Here is a 15,784-nt window from a genome sequence, read left to right as displayed (position 1 = left end):
AGGTGTTCAATAAATACCTGTTGAAACAATGAAGGGATAGCTGAGACTACAAAAGTCTGTGTTATGAGGACACTTAAAGGTGTAGAGTTCAAATTGTCAAGATGCATAAATCACCAATTATAACACCTTTGTCAAGCAGTTGTCTGTGCACTGCTTGAACACCTCCAGTGATGGGGAACTTACTACCTTCCGAGCACCTTTTTTTCAATATAGACCTCTCTATTGGCCTCGAGGGTAATCATACATGTCTGGCTGAGACACAGATAGGAAGTGTCATGTTCCTCAAATGCACCCTGCTATGTTGCCCAGCCACCCAATCTCTTCGCCGTCATAGGAATAGGGCCAGACAGAGGAAGTCTCCAGTCAGCTCTGTGGAGTTTCATGGCTATCACTGGGGGAGGGGAGAGAGGTGGAAAAATGAACCTAGAGAACCTGGCTATAAAACACATTACCTGCATTTATGGTCCTTGTGCCCCAAGGCCTGGGATAACATAAAGAAGGAAAAACATTCCACTCTGGCTCTCAGTGACCCCTAAAAGAAACCCCCCATGGAGTCATTTAGGATAGTAATTTGAGTATAAACTCAAGCATGCGTTCTGAGCCTGCCCTTTGTAAACGCAGGAGCCTCACGATGATCGGCACCAAATTGTTTGGGAATGTGGCCCAGAACCCTTCCAGATGAGAGCCGGGCTCAGAGAAATAAAAAGTCAGGGGCATGTTGCTATGGCATTAAAATCAAGGGAGTATGCACGAACCTCAAACCGTGCACAGAAAGTACGTTCTTTCTGTATGCTATGCCCATGAAAAGCTAAGCCAGCAAGAGTCATTAAAGTGTCAGACAGGGAGCTGGGTGGGAGAAACACATGTTTAAAAGTAAACATGTAACCCTGTGATAATTGTGTTCCCTAAAAACCTAAAGATGCTGGAGAGAAAGAAAAAAGAACTGGGAATAAAGAGAAAGTCAGAGAGAACGGGCTGCATGGGTCCTCCCATAGTCTTTACCTTTGAGGACATGGCACCATCATCCATTCATTTGTTGGAGCTAAGCGCCTGAGAGCCAACCCCGATTCTTCCTTTCATTGGTTCTCTGCATCGAATCAGCCAGCAAGTCCTGAATCCTGACGTATCTCCAAATATTAGGTTGGACCTTATGAAGTTGCCAATGTTAGATCTTTTTTGACCTACAAAAAAAAAATGGTAATTCCATATGATTCAACCTAATTAATTTCATATCAGCTCTTTTGTCCATCATCACCGCTACCACCCTGGTTCAAGCCACCATCATCACTTGCCTAGACTATGCCATAGTCTCCAATTGGTCTCCATGTTCCCACTCTCATCTACTTCCAGTCCTTTATTCCTACATCGGAAATTAAAGTAGACTACGTTGATCCCCTGTTTAAAATACTTTAGTGTGATAAAAGACCTGTACACTGAAAACTATAAAGCAATGCTGTAAGAAATTTTTAAAAATCTAAATAAATGGAGAGATATACCATGTTCATGGGTCAGAAGTCTCAATATTCTTCATTTCAAGTTGAATTCTAGATCTGTGGATACAGTTAATGCAATCCCAATCAAAACTCCAGCGGGTTTACATTTTGTAGAAAATGACAAGGTGATTTTCAAATTCTTATGAAAATGTAAAGGACCTAGAATAGCCAAAAACAACTTTGCAAAAGAACAAAGTAAAGGACTGACACTACTTGATTGCAAGACTTTTTTTAAAAAAGCTCCAGTAATCAGGAGAAGCAGTTTGGTGTAAGATAGAAAATAGGTGAATGATGGGGCGCCTGGGTGGCTCAGTCAATTAAGCATCTGCCTTTGGTTCAGGTCATGATCCCAGGGTCCTGAGTTTGAGCCCCGCATTGGGGTCCCTGCTCAGTGGGGAGCCTGCTTCTCCCTCTCCCTCTGCCCCTCCCCCTGCTTGTATGCATGTGCAAGCTCTCTCTGTCAAATAAATAAGTAAAATCTTGAAAAAAAAGAAAATAGGTGAATGGAAAGGATTAGAGAGTGCATAAATAGACCCACAGATACATGGACTTTCTGACAAAAGTGCAAAAGCAATTCAGGTGAGAAAGCATAGTATTTTTAGCAAATGGTGGTAAACAATTGAACAACCATGTACAAATTCAAAAAAAAAAAAACAAAACAAAACCCAAAACACTCTGATCTATTCTTTACAACCTAATAAAAAGTTGAACTCAAAATGAATTCTAGATCTATATGTAAAAAGTAAAACTATAAAGCATCTAGAGAAAATAGGTTAACAATTTTTTGACTTTAAGTTAGTCAAAGATTTCTTTGATTTGACACCAAAAACATGATCTATAAAATAACAAATTTTTATTTCATCAAAATTTAAAACTTTTGCTCTTCAGAAGATACTGCTGAGAGAATGAAAAGATAAGATACATGGTGGGAGAAAAGATTTGGAAATTATGTATCTTTTTATTTTTTTTAGTTCTTATTTATTTATTTGACGGAGAGAGAGAGAGAGCAAGCACAAGCAGGGGGAGCTGCAGAGGGAGAGGGAGAAGCAGGCTCCCCACTGAGCAGGGAGTCTGATGTGGGGCTTGATCCCAGGACCCTGGGATCATGGCCTGAGCCAAAGGCAGACGCTTAACTGACTGGGCCACCCAGGTGCCCCTAAATAAATAAATTAAAAAAAAAACCCTCAATAATGAAAAAACAAAAGCAAACAATTCAGTAAAAAAATCACTTAAAGATTTAGACACTTAAGGCATTCCTATACACCAACAACAAGTCAGAAGAAAGAGAAATTAAGGAGTCAATCCCATTTACAATTGCACCCAAAACCATAAGATACCTAGGAATAAATCTAACCAAAGAGGCAAAGGATCTGTACTCAGAAAACTATAAAATACTCATGAAAGAAATTGAGGAAGACAAAGAAATGGAAAAACGTTCCATGCTCATGGATTGGAAGAACAAATATTGTGAAGATGTCAATCCTACCAAGAGCAATCTACACATTCAATGCAATCCCCATCAAAATACCATCCACTTTTTTCAAAGAAATGGAACAAATAATCCTAAAATTTGTATGGAACCAGAAAAGACCCCGCATAGCCAGAGGAATGTTGAAAAAGAAAAGCAAAGCTGGCGGCATCACAATTCCAGACTTCCAGCTCTACTACAAAGCTGTCATCATCAAGACAGTATGGTACTGGCACAAAAACAGACACATTGATCAATGGAACAGAATAGAGAGCCCAGAAATGGACCCTCAACTATATGGTCAACTAATCTTTGACAAAGCAGGAAAGAATGTCCAATGGAAAAAAGACAGTCTCTTCAACAAATGGTGTTGGGAAAATTGGACAGCCACATGCAGAAGAATGAAACTGGACCATTTCCTTACACCACACACAAAAATAGACTCCAAATGGTTGAAAGACCTCAATGTGAGACAGGAGTCCATCAAAATCCTAAAGGAGAACACAGGCAGCAACCTCTTCGACCTCAGCCGCAGCAACTTCTTCCTAGAAACATCGCCAAAGGCAAGGGAAGCAAGGGCAAAAATGAACTCTTGGGACTTCATCAAGATAAAAAGCTTTTGCAAAGCAAAGGAAACAGTCAACAAAACCAAAAGACAACTGACAGAATGGGAGAAGATATTTGCAAATGACAGATCAGATAAAGGGCTAGTATCCAAAATCTATAAAGAACTCATCAAACTCAACACCAAAAGAACAAAGAATCCAATCAAGAAATGGGCAGAAGACATGAACAGACATTTTTCCAAAGAAGACATCCAAATGGCCAACAGACACATGAAAAAGTGTTCAATATCGCTCGGCATCAGGGAAATCCAAATCAAAACCTCAATGAGATACCACCTCACACCAGTCAGAATGGCTAAAATTAACAAGTCAGGAAATGACAGATGTTGGCAGGGATGCAGAGAAAGGGGAACCCTCCTATACTGTTGGTGGGAATGCAAGCTGGTGCAGCCACTCTGGAAAACAGTATGGAGGTTCCTCAAAAAGTTGAAAATAGAGCTGCCATATGATCCAGCAATTGCACTCCTGGGTATTTACCCCAAAGATACAAAACTAGGGACCCGAAAGGGTACGTGCACCCCGATGTTTATAGCAGCAATGTCCACAATAGCCAAACTGTGGAAAGAGCCAAGATGTCCATCAACAGATGAATGGATAAAGAAGAGGTGGTATATATATACAATGGAATATTATGCAGCTATCAAAAGGAATGAGATCTTGCCATTTGCAACGACGTGGATGGAACTGGAGGGTATTATGCTGAGCGAAATAAGTCAAAGAGAGAAAGACATGTATCATATGACCTCACTGATATGAGGAATTCTTAATCTCAGGAAACAAACTGAGGGTTGCTGGAGTGGGGGGTGGGGTGGGAGGGATGGGGTGACTGGGTGATGGACACTGGGGAGGGTATGTGCTCTGGTAAGTGCTGTGAATTGTGCAAGACTGTTGAATCTCAGATCTGTACCTCTGAAACAAATAATGCAATATATGTTAAGAAAGAAAAAAAGAAGAAGAAGAATGTAGCAGGAGGGGAAGAATGAAGGGGGGGAAATTGGAGGGGGAGAAGAACCATGAGAGACAATGGACTCTGAAAAACAAACTGAGGGTTCTAGAGGGGAGGGGGGTGGGAGGATGGGTTAGCCTGGTGATGGGTATTGAGGAGGGCACGTTCTGCATGGAGCACTGGGTGTTATGCACAAACAATGAATCATGGAACACTATATCTAAAACTAATGATGTAATGTATGGGGATTAACATAACAATAAAAAAATAAAAAAAAAAGATTTAGACACTTAAGATAATGTAGAAGGCAAATGAATGCACAAGAAGATGCTCAAAATCATTAGCCATTTGGGAATGCAAATTAAAATCACAATGAGGTGCCACTACACACCTACTAAAATGGTTAAAATTAAAAAGATTGAACATATAAAATGTTAGTGGGGATTTAGAGGAATTAGAACTTTCTTTCACTGTTGGTGGGAATATGAAATGGTATAAGTACTTTGGAAAACAATTTGGCAGTTTCTTAAAAAGTTAAATGAATACCTATTATATGGCCCAGCCAGTCCACTCCTACCTATTTGCCCAAGAGAAATGAAAGCTTATGTCTGCACAAAAACTTGTACCAAGGTGTTCATTACAGCTTTATTTGTAACAGTTCAAAACTTGATACAGCCCAACTATCTATCAACAGATAAATAGATAAAAAATTGTGGCATCTTCATGTAATGGAATACTACTCAGCAAGAAAAAGGAATGATTATTGATACATGCTACAACATAGATGAATCTCAAAATAATTGTGCTGAGTGAAAGAAGACAGAAAGAATATATATTGTATGATTCCATTTATATGACATTCTAGACAATGTAAGTGAATCTATTGTGAGAGAAAGCACATTAGTGGTTGTCTGGGGACGGTGGGGGTTGGGAGGTGGGAAAAAAGAAGGAATTTCAAAGGACCAGGAGGAAACTAGTATGTAAAGGGTGTTTTCTTGATTGTGGTGTTGCTTTCGTGGGTAGATACACATGTCAAAATGTATCAAACTGTACACTTTAAGTGTGCAATTTATTGCAAGTCAATTATACCTCAATAAAACTATTTTAAAAATGCTTCAGTGGTCCACCAAACAGCTCCCTGAGACAAACCAATCCCTCCTGAGCCTTTTCCCTGCCACTCTTCTTCACTTTGATTTTGGTGCTAACATTCATTTTATTTTATTTTATTTTGTTTTATTTTTAGAGAGAGAGAGTGCGCACACAAGTGTGAATGGGGGGAGGGGCAGAGGGAGAGAGGGAAAATCTTAAGCAAGCTCCATGCTCCAGCCTCACATGGGGCTTGATCTCATGACCCTGAGATCATGACCTGTGCTGAAATGAAGAGTCTGACACTTAACTGACTTAACCACCCAGGCACCCCACTAACATTCATTTTCATAGATGTTTTATTGAGGCCCAACTTCAAATAAACTCATGCAGTCTTTCCATGCTGTGTCGTCCTTCCTGAGACATCTGTGATTTTTTTCAGCAAAGACTGATTCACAAAAACTTTCTAGTGAAGATGACATAGGCAAAAAACAGACTAGGCAGCTCCAAACCCTTGTTCCCCATGGAGATAACAAAAAACCAACCAGCCAACAAACAAAAAACCAACCAGCCAACAAACCAAACAAAAAAGCCCCCACAAACTTGCTAAAATAACCTTATAGGAACTCTGGAAAATCGTCAAAGATCTATAGTGATCAAAGACATACCCAATTAAGAAAAAAGATACATGTAAAACATTAGGAAAGTTTGTGGCAGTTTTGCTTGCCCTTGCCCTATCTCTTCCCCAAGAGCAGTGTGGTCTTGGTCTGGAGGAGGCAGCAAACCAGTTCTTCATTCCCTCTGTCAAACTGGAGAGAGCAGAGCTGTCGTCATAGACAACATTCTCACCTGTCTGGGGGCTGCCTAAGAACTGAGCTTAGTTTCACCTAACATGGATCTCAGGTGGGAAGAAGCAATGGATACTACCCAGGAACGCTGAAGGGAGACCAAGACTGTGGACATTTGGAGCAAGAGATCATGGGTAGAGACATACAGTGGACTATCTAAGGCCCCCAGGAGCAGCTGACAAGAAAGTCTATGGGAAATTGAAACACTTAAAGGCAGCTCTGTATACAGGGGAATCAAAAATGCACACAGGCCTGAGAAAGACTCATGCTCAGAAAAGATTGGAGAAGATCCTAAGTTTTCTCCTCAGGCTCAGTGCATGCCTAGCTAATTAGGGAAGGACTTCCCTGTCACAGCTAGTCTACAAATATAGGGAGAGAAAGCTCCTTTTAAAAATGGCCAATCTGGGGCACACCTGGATGGCTCAGTTGGTTAAGCAACCAACTCTTGCTCTTGACTCAGGTCATGACCTCAGGGTCGTGAGATTGACCCCACGTCAGGATCCGTTCTGAGCATGGAGTCTGCTTAAGATTCTCTCTCTCCCTCTTCCTCTGCCCCTCCTCACCCATTCACACTCTCTTTCCCTAAAAATAAATAAATAAATAAAATAAATAATAATAAATAAATAAAATAAAATAAAAATGGCCAATTTGCAACAACAACAAAATCACAAGGCACACAAAGAAAGGAAACCATGGTCTATTCAAAGAAAGTAAAGTGGTAGAAATAGTCCCTGAAGGAATCAGGTTTACTAGACAAAGACTTTAAAAGAACTGTCTTAAATATTCTCAAAGAGGTAAAGGGAAACAAAGACAAATATTGAAGAAAATCAGAAGAATGATATATGAACAAAATTAGAATATGAATAAAGAGAAGAAATTATAAAAATAAACCAAACAAAAATTTCGGAGCTGGAAATTATAATAGCTGTGTTGAAAAATTTACAAAAGGGTTGAATAGCATACTCAAGCAGGAAGCAGAAAGAATAAGCAAACTTGAAAGTAGAACATTTGAAATTATTGAGTGTAAGGAGCAGAAAGAAAAAAAAGATTTAAGAGAAGTGAATAAAGCCCAAGAAATCATGAAGTGGACCAATATATGCATTATGGGAGTCCCAGAAGGTGAAGATAGAGGGAAAGGGAAGAGAACCTACCTGAAGAAATAGTGGCTGAAAACTTCCCAAGTTTGAGGAAATAAATGGCATACAAGTTGATAAAGCTCAATGAACTTCAAGTAAGATAAAACCAAAGAGATATATATCTAGACACATAATCAAACTGTTGAAGGAAAAAGAGGAAGAATGAATGTTGGAAACAACAAGAGAAAAGTGACCCATCTTGTACAAGGGATCCTCAAAAGATTATGTCAATTACTCAGCAGAAGGCAGTGGGATGTTCTATTTAATGTGCTGATTGTGGGGGTGGGAAGCCTGTTAACAAAGACTTCTATATCTGGTAAAACTGTTCTTCAAAAATAAAGACATTAAGACATTCCCAGGTAAACAAAAGCTAAGGGGGCCATTACTGAAAGAGCTGCACTATAAGATATCATAAAGGGAGTCCTTCAGGTTGAAATAAAAGGATGCTAGCCTCAAAGCCATATAAAGATATAAAGATCTCTGGGAAAGGTAAATGCACAGGCAAATATAAGAACCAGTATTATTGAAATTTTGGTTTGTAACTCCACTTTTTATTTTTTATAAGATTTAAAAGACAAAGGCATAAAAAATCTATGTGCGCAGATACACAATACATAGAGATGTAATTTGTGTGTGACATCAATAACATAAAATAAGCCAGGGATAGAGCTGTAAAGGAGCAGAGTTTTTGTAGGCTATTGAAATTAAGATGACATCAACTCAAAATAGATTGTTATAACTTTAGGATGTTATATGTAATCTCCATGATAACCACAAAGAAAATATCTATAAAATATACATAAAAGAAAATGAAAAAAGAATCAAAATATGTCAGTACAAAAAAATCAACTAAACACAAAGAAGACAGTAATGAAAGAAATGAGGAACAAAAAACTGTAAGACACAGAAATCAAATAACAAAATGATAAAAAGTCTCTTCTTATCAGTAATCACTTTAAATATAAATGGATTAATCTTCCCTACCAAAAGGTATAGGTTGGCAAAATGGATGCAAAAACATGATACAACTAGAAGCTGTCTACGAGAGACTCACTTTAGATCTAAAGATATAACTGGGTTAAAGTGAAATTATGGAAAAGATATTCTATGCAAATAGTAACCAAAAATGGACTGAGGTGGTTATACTAAAATCAGAGAAAATCAATTAAACCAAAAGTTAGTTTTTGAAAAGATCAACAAAACTGACAAACTTTTTGCTAGATTGATTCTGTAAAAAGGGAAAGATTCAAATTACAAAAATAAGAAATGAAAGTGGACATATTACTACTGATTTTATGGGAAAAAAAATGACCATAAGTGAGTATGATGAAGAATTGTATGCCAACAAATTAGATAACCTACATGAAATGCACAAATTCCTAGAAACACACAATTCTGCGAGTCTGAATCATGAATATAAAGCCTGAGTAGACCTATAGTGAGGAGATTGAATCAGTAATCAAAAATATTCCAACAAAGGGAAGTCCTGGACCAAACGACTCATTGGTGAATTCTATTGAACACTAAAAAATGAATTAACAGCAATCCTTCTCAAACTCTTGCAAAAATATGAAGAGAACACTTTCTATTTCATTCAATGAGGCCAGCATTAACCTTATACCAAAGACCAAGATACTACAAGAAAAGAAAACTTCAGACGAATATTCCTTATGAATATTGATGCAAAAATTTTCAAGAAGATAATAATAAATGGAATTCAGCAGTATATTGAAAGGATTATAAACCATGACCAAGTGGGACTTATTCCTGGAATGCAAGTATGGTTCAACAGATGACTCTCATTGATGTATTAATCAATGTATTACACCACATTAACAGAATACAGAAAAAAACACATGATCGTCTCAAGTGATGCTAAGAAAGCATTTGACACAATTCAACACTCATTCATGATAAAAACACTTCAAAAAACTAGGACTGGAAGGAAACTATCTCAACACAATAAAGGCCATGTATGAAAACCCACAACAAACACATTTAATGGTTAGAGATTGAAAGCTTTTCCTCTAAATCAGGAATAAAATAGAGATGTCTTCTTTTGCCACTTCTTTTCAACATAGTACTAAAAGTTCTAGCTGGGCAATCAGACAAGAAAAAGAAATAAAAGCTACTCAAATTGAAAAGGAAGATGTAAAATGATCTCAGTTCACAGATACCCTGATCTTATATACAGAAAACCAAAAAGATCCCATAAAAAAAACTTGTTAGAACTAATAACTGAATTCAGCAAAGTTGTAGGATACAAGATCAAAACACAAAATTCGGTTTCTTTTCTATACGCAAATAATGATAAATCTGAAAAAAAAATTAAGGAAACAATTCCAGGGGCATCTCGGTGGCTCAGTGGGTTAAGCATCTGCCTTCAGCTCAGGTCATGATCCCAGGGTCCTGGGTTCAAGTCCTGCGTAGGGCTTCTTGCTCAGTGGGGAGTCTGCTTCTCCTTCTGCCTCTCCCCCTTCCTCTGCGCTTGCTCTCTCTCTCAAATAAATAAATAAAATCTTTAAAAAAAAAAAGAAAATTCCATTTACATTATCACCAAAAATAAGAAAATACTTAAATAAATTTGACCAAGGAGGTAAAAGATGTGTACACTGAAAACTACAAAATATTGTTGAAAGAAATTAAGGGCATAAATCAAGAGAAGACATCCAGTGTTTGTGGATTGGAAGACTCAGTATTGTTAAGACACCAATACTACCCAAAGCGATCTACAGATTTGATTAAATTGCTATCAAAATACCAACTATGCTTTTGCAGAAACAGAAGACTCCATCCTAAAACTCACATGAATTATCAAGGGACTCTGGACTCTGAATAATCAAAACATCTCCAAAGAGAACAAAGTTGGAGGTGTTAACTTTCTAATTTCAGAACTTCCTACAAAGCTATAGTAAACAAACAGTCTGGCATTGGCATAGAGGCAGATATATAAGACCAATGGAAGAGAATAGAGAGCCCAGGAAAACCCTCACATGTATGGCCCGAGGATTTTCTGCAAGGGAGACAAAACCATTCAATGGGAAAGAGACAATCTTTTCAACAAATGATGATGGGAGAACTGGATATCCACGGAAAAGAATACAGTTGGACTTTTCCTTTAGACCATATACAAAAATTAATTCAAAATTGATCAAAGAGCTCAATAGAAGAACTAAAACTATAAAACTCTTAGAAGAAAACACAGAGGAAAAGCGTAAGGACATTGATTTGGCAAATCCAATGGGATCAAAATCACAGGCAGCAAAAGAAAAAAATAGATAAATAGGGCTTCATCAAAATTTAAAACTTCTGTGCATCAAGAGACATCAACAGAGTGAAAAGGCAACCCACAAAATCAGAGAAAAAATTTGCAAAACATATATTTGTGAAGGGAGTCATAGCCAGAATATATAAAGAATTCCTATGATTCAACAACAAAAACACAAAGACCCAGTTAAAAAATAGGCAAAAGACTGGACTAGAAGTTTCTCCAAAGAAGATATACAAATGGCCAATAAGTTCATGGAAAGATGCTCGGCATCATTAATCATTATGAAATACAAAACAAAACCACAATGAGATCCCATCCCATACCCATTAGGATGGCTATTTTCGAAAAAAACAGAAAGTAACAAGCATTAGTGATGATGTAGAGAACTTGGAGCCCTTGTGCGTTACTAGTGGGGCTGTAAAATAGTCTAGCTGCTGTGCAAAGCATTAAGTCAGTTCCTCACAATTAAACATAGAATTGCCATATGATCCAGCAATTCCAATTCTGGGCATACACCCAGAAGAATTGAAAGCAGGGTCGCAAAGAGATATTTGTACAATCATGTTCATAGCAGCATCACTCACAATAGCCAAAAGGTGGAAACAACCCAAATATTCATCAACAGATGAACAGATAAACACCATGTGGTAGATACCTACAATAGAATATTATTCAACCTTAAAAGGGAATGACATTCTGACACATGCTACGGTGTGGATGAAACTTGAAGACGTGATGCAAACTGAAATAAGCCAGTGACAAAAAGACAAATATTGTATGATGCCATTTACCTGAGGTACACAGAATAGTCAAATTCATAGAGGTGGGAAGTAGAATGGTGCTTCCTTGGGGCTGAGGGAAGAGGCGTAATGGGCACTTCTAATGGAATGTGTTCAGAGTTTCAGTTTGGGACGATGAGAAAGTTCTGGAGATGGATGGTGGTGATGATTGTACAAAAAGGTGAATGTATTTAATGCCACCGAATTGTACTCTTAAAAATGGCTACAACGCAGGGGGGCCTGGGTGGTGCAGTCGGTTGAGCATCCGACTCTTGGTTTAGGCTCAGATCGTGATCTCACGCTCGTGAGATCGAGCCCCGCGTCTGGCTCTGTGTTCAGCCTGGAGTCTGCTTGTAACTCTCTCTCTCCCTCTCTCTAATAAATAAATAAATCTTTAAAAAATCGCTACAATGCTAAGTTTTATGTATGTTTTAACACAATTAAAAAACTATCTTACAAAAAAAAAAAGTGGTTTTCTATCACACTTAGAATAAAATCCAGTTCCTTGCATGGCCTGGGAGGTGTTGCAGGAGCTGGTCCCTGCTGACTGCTGACTTTACCTGGCATCACTCTCCTTCGCTCACTCCCCTTCAGCCGCACTGGTTTTTTTTTTCCCATTCCCCCAACACATGAAAGATTTCCTGCCACCGGACCTTTGCATTTGTGGTTTCCCTTGCCTGCAATATTCTTCCTCCAGATGGTTCCATGGAGCTCTCTTTCTTGCCCTCCAGTGCCAGTTCAGATATTATTAAAAAAAAATCCCTGATCATCTAATTCAAAATCGTACCCCCCAAGTTACTGTATTTTCTTTTCTCTGTAAGTTACGTTGCTTCACAGAACACTGTTTCTTTCCTTTAAAGTATTTGGACAGGGGCGCCTGGGTGGCTCAGTCGTGTAAGCGTCTGCCTTCGGCTCAGGTCATGATCCCAGAGTTCTGGGATCGAGCCCCGCATCGGGCTCCCTGCTCAGCGGGAAGCCTGCTTCTCCCTCTCACACCCCCCCTGCTTGTGTTCCCTTTCTCGCTGTGTCTCTCTCTGTCAAATAAATAAAATCTTTAAAAAAAAAAAAAATAAAAAAAAAAATAAAGTATTTGGACAATCAAAAATTATCCTTTTGATATTTTTGTTTACTTTTATTTATTTATTTACACCTGTATTGATGATTACTGTATGCCAGGTACTATGGGGTTACACCAATAAAATCATTTTAATGGAGCTTATATTCTAGTGGACAGATCCAGGCACCCTGGGTAAATTCATAACATAGGTATTATGTTAGATTGTGACAAATGTTAAGTAGAAACACAAAATAGGGCCAGGACAGAGCATGTTGGGGGTGGGGTTTGTAACGTGCTTGCTCATTGACTGACCTCCGCTAGAATGTAACCCTTGAGGGCAGGACCTTCTCTGTGTTGGTCAGCTCTACAGCAGTGTTGGGAACGTGTCGTTAATATTTGTTGAACATATGCTGTGTAGATCAGTGATGGTCTGACTTGCAGCAGGGGTGTAGAGTGGGAGATTTTTATAGAGGGTGATCTCAACTTGCCCACGCATCCAGGAACTGTGTTCAGCGAGACCTAAACAGATCTTCCTTCTCTTCTTATTGTGGTAAAATGCATGTAAAATTTACCATTTTAGCCATTTGTAAGCATACAGTTCAGTAACATTAAGTGGACCCCAATGTTGTGCAACCATCACCACTACCCATCTCGAGAACTTTTTCATCATCCCAAATCGGAACTCTGTACTCATTAGACACTGACTCTCCATGTCCCCCTCCCTCCAGGCCCTGGTAACAACAATCCTATTTTCCGTCTCCGTGAATCTGACTACTCCAGGCACCTCACACAATATCTGTCCTTTTGCGTCTGGCTCCTTTCATTTAGCATAACGTCTTCAAGTTTCATCTAAGTTGTAGCATACACCAGAATTTCGTTCCTTTTAAGAAAAAGGAATTGACATTTTAGGTAAAGCCTTATATTTTAGGCATATCATTCTAGGAGGTATATAGGGCATCTCATTGTGATTTTAACTTGCCTTTCCCAAAAGAATTTTTAAGGCTGAATAATATTCCTGTTATGCGTATACCCAAGGGAGCTCCAGGACTTGGTCAGGTTTGTGATTGATGAAGGAGTCCAGCCAGACCCTGAGCTCTCTGAGGATGGTGATGGTGCTTACCTTGTTCAGTGCACGGCCCCAGTGCCCAACACCTGCATGGAGTAGGTGCCCAATGCATTGAAAGAGAGAGCATAAAGCTCTCTGACCCTCTGTGGACTTCCTAGAATTGTCCACCTCAATACTGGTAATATTTTCCCTGTAAGTGGAGGCCACAGACAGGGAGGGTCCCCTGATGGCATTTCACTCCATATACTGGATGACCCTAATGGATTCTGATTTAGTTTCGTTCAGTCCCCACCCCAGACTGGACGTAACTGGAATCGATGGGTCGGTCTGCCTTCATCATAAAGACAAAAGGAACACGGGGATAGGATGGGAAGGAAAACTGGACTCCTGTATGTACCCTTGGATACCTGTGAAATTGACATCACCACTGAAATTTGGAGAACTTCTTGTTCTCTGTCTTTATTACGGACGGCTGTCCTCCTTCCTTTTCTAGCTCTTGCTGGGAGTTTCGATTTCCTTCTTCCCAGGACTCAGGCGAGGAAGTATAACTATGTCTGCCCTATTGTGGGACCAAAGAGAACCAGATCCGCAAGCACGCGGGAGACATGCTTTTCAGACCCTGGAAAGCGCAGACTCCAGGCAAGGCCCATTTCTCACCGCCAGGAGTGCTGGGTACTGAACCAGCTCGGAGCGAGCTCCCCAAGTCATGTTTACACTGTCATGCTGTGCAAATTGGAGAGTTTGTTTCCAGGAACATCTGGGAGGACCAGCTGGACACGTGTTTCCCTTCTCATTAATTTAGGCTCCTAATTAATCGTGCAAAACCCAAACCAAATAAGCAGGAACAGGGACTGAAAATAATCATTAAGCCCCCCCAAATACGCACACATTTTAATGAAAACTTGGCCCAGGTGATTGGACCTCTCTTGGCTCAGCCCTGTGGCTCTAGCAGGGGAGTTCACCAGGGAGAAATGCCTGAGGAAGCAGAGATTTCTATACTGTGCTGGGCAGCACAGAACCTAAAAGGCCAGGGGGACTTGGGACCGACTCCCTACCGATTCATAAGGAATGGATTTCCCTGGGAGTCAAGCATATTGTGGACATTACAGCAAGATGGCCTGTGTTCAAACCCTCCCAACAGTATTCGCAGCTGTTCACCTCTCTGGGCCCCAGTGTTCCCATCTGGAAAATAGGAACAATGATATTCTCTGTCTCACAAGGCTATTGTGAAGATAGAGTGGGATAATTTATTTAAGGTACTCAGCTCTGGTCCTGGCACCTTGTGAGCTGGATGACTGGTAGCCGTTATTGTCAAAGGCTGCTATGGATCATTATTCTTACTCATAATCTCCTTCTCCACCTCTGATGATGATGACTAGTCATATTAAAAAAAAAAAAAAGAAATGTCAGGAAGGCCAACTTATGGAAATGAAAATCCATTTCCTGCCTTTCTTTGTCATCCATCTTGGTCCAGAAGGGTCCAGCTGAAGGCACAATTTGGCCACCATACTCAAAGTACAGTTTTCTTTTCTGATTCTGACAGTATTCTGGGTTAATGTCCCTCTCAAGCTTTATAGCATCAGAAGAAAGAGGTTTGCAATGTCTCCTCGTGGGTGATGGGCATACTGGCCAGGATGGAGCAGGAAATTTGGTGGGGTTTTGAGCTCCATCATGCCTCCTGAATAGTCTGGAAAACCCTGGTTTTGCGACCTAATCACATGCTGAGTGCAAGGATTCCTACTTCGAGGAAAAACAGAGTTAAAAAGATTTATTGAAAGTATTCCAAGGGCATCCTGCACATCAAACAGCTGTGCAAAGGGGGCTGGAGTTAGAAGAGCACGAGCCTCTAGAAGGCACGGGGTGTCCCTCACTTTTGCTGCACGTGGATTTTATAGGAAGATATGTTTGGGGTTTTTTGGTGCTGTCCCCTTTCCCTTTATGCGCCCGAAGAAGACCTTGGAAACGTGGTTTAGAGATATATTCGGGACAGACTGTGGGCGAGGGCTCA

General features: G+C 39.7%; 2 long non-coding RNA genes across 4 annotated transcripts in view; one reads left to right on the top strand and one right to left on the bottom strand.

Moving 5' to 3' along the window:
• The window catches only part of LOC118542100 (uncharacterized), a 44,279-nt gene that overhangs the window by 15,307 nt on the left and 13,188 nt on the right, over positions 1–15,784 (bottom strand). For both annotated transcript variants that reach the window (XR_004920419.2, XR_004920418.2), the window contains exon 2: positions 1,003–1,181. This is a non-coding gene — a long non-coding RNA (uncharacterized LOC118542100). The remainder of the gene's footprint in view (positions 1–1,002; positions 1,182–15,784) is intronic.
• Positions 1–15,784, top strand: part of LOC118542099 (uncharacterized) — an 81,014-nt gene that overhangs the window by 60,598 nt on the left and 4,632 nt on the right. The window lies entirely within an intron of this gene.

The sequence above is a fragment of the Halichoerus grypus genome, chromosome 15, assembly GCF_964656455.1.
Source record: "Halichoerus grypus chromosome 15, mHalGry1.hap1.1, whole genome shotgun sequence".
NCBI classification, from domain to species: Eukaryota; Metazoa; Chordata; class Mammalia; order Carnivora; family Phocidae; genus Halichoerus; species Halichoerus grypus.
This window is presented reverse-complemented; position numbering and strand designations above follow the sequence as displayed.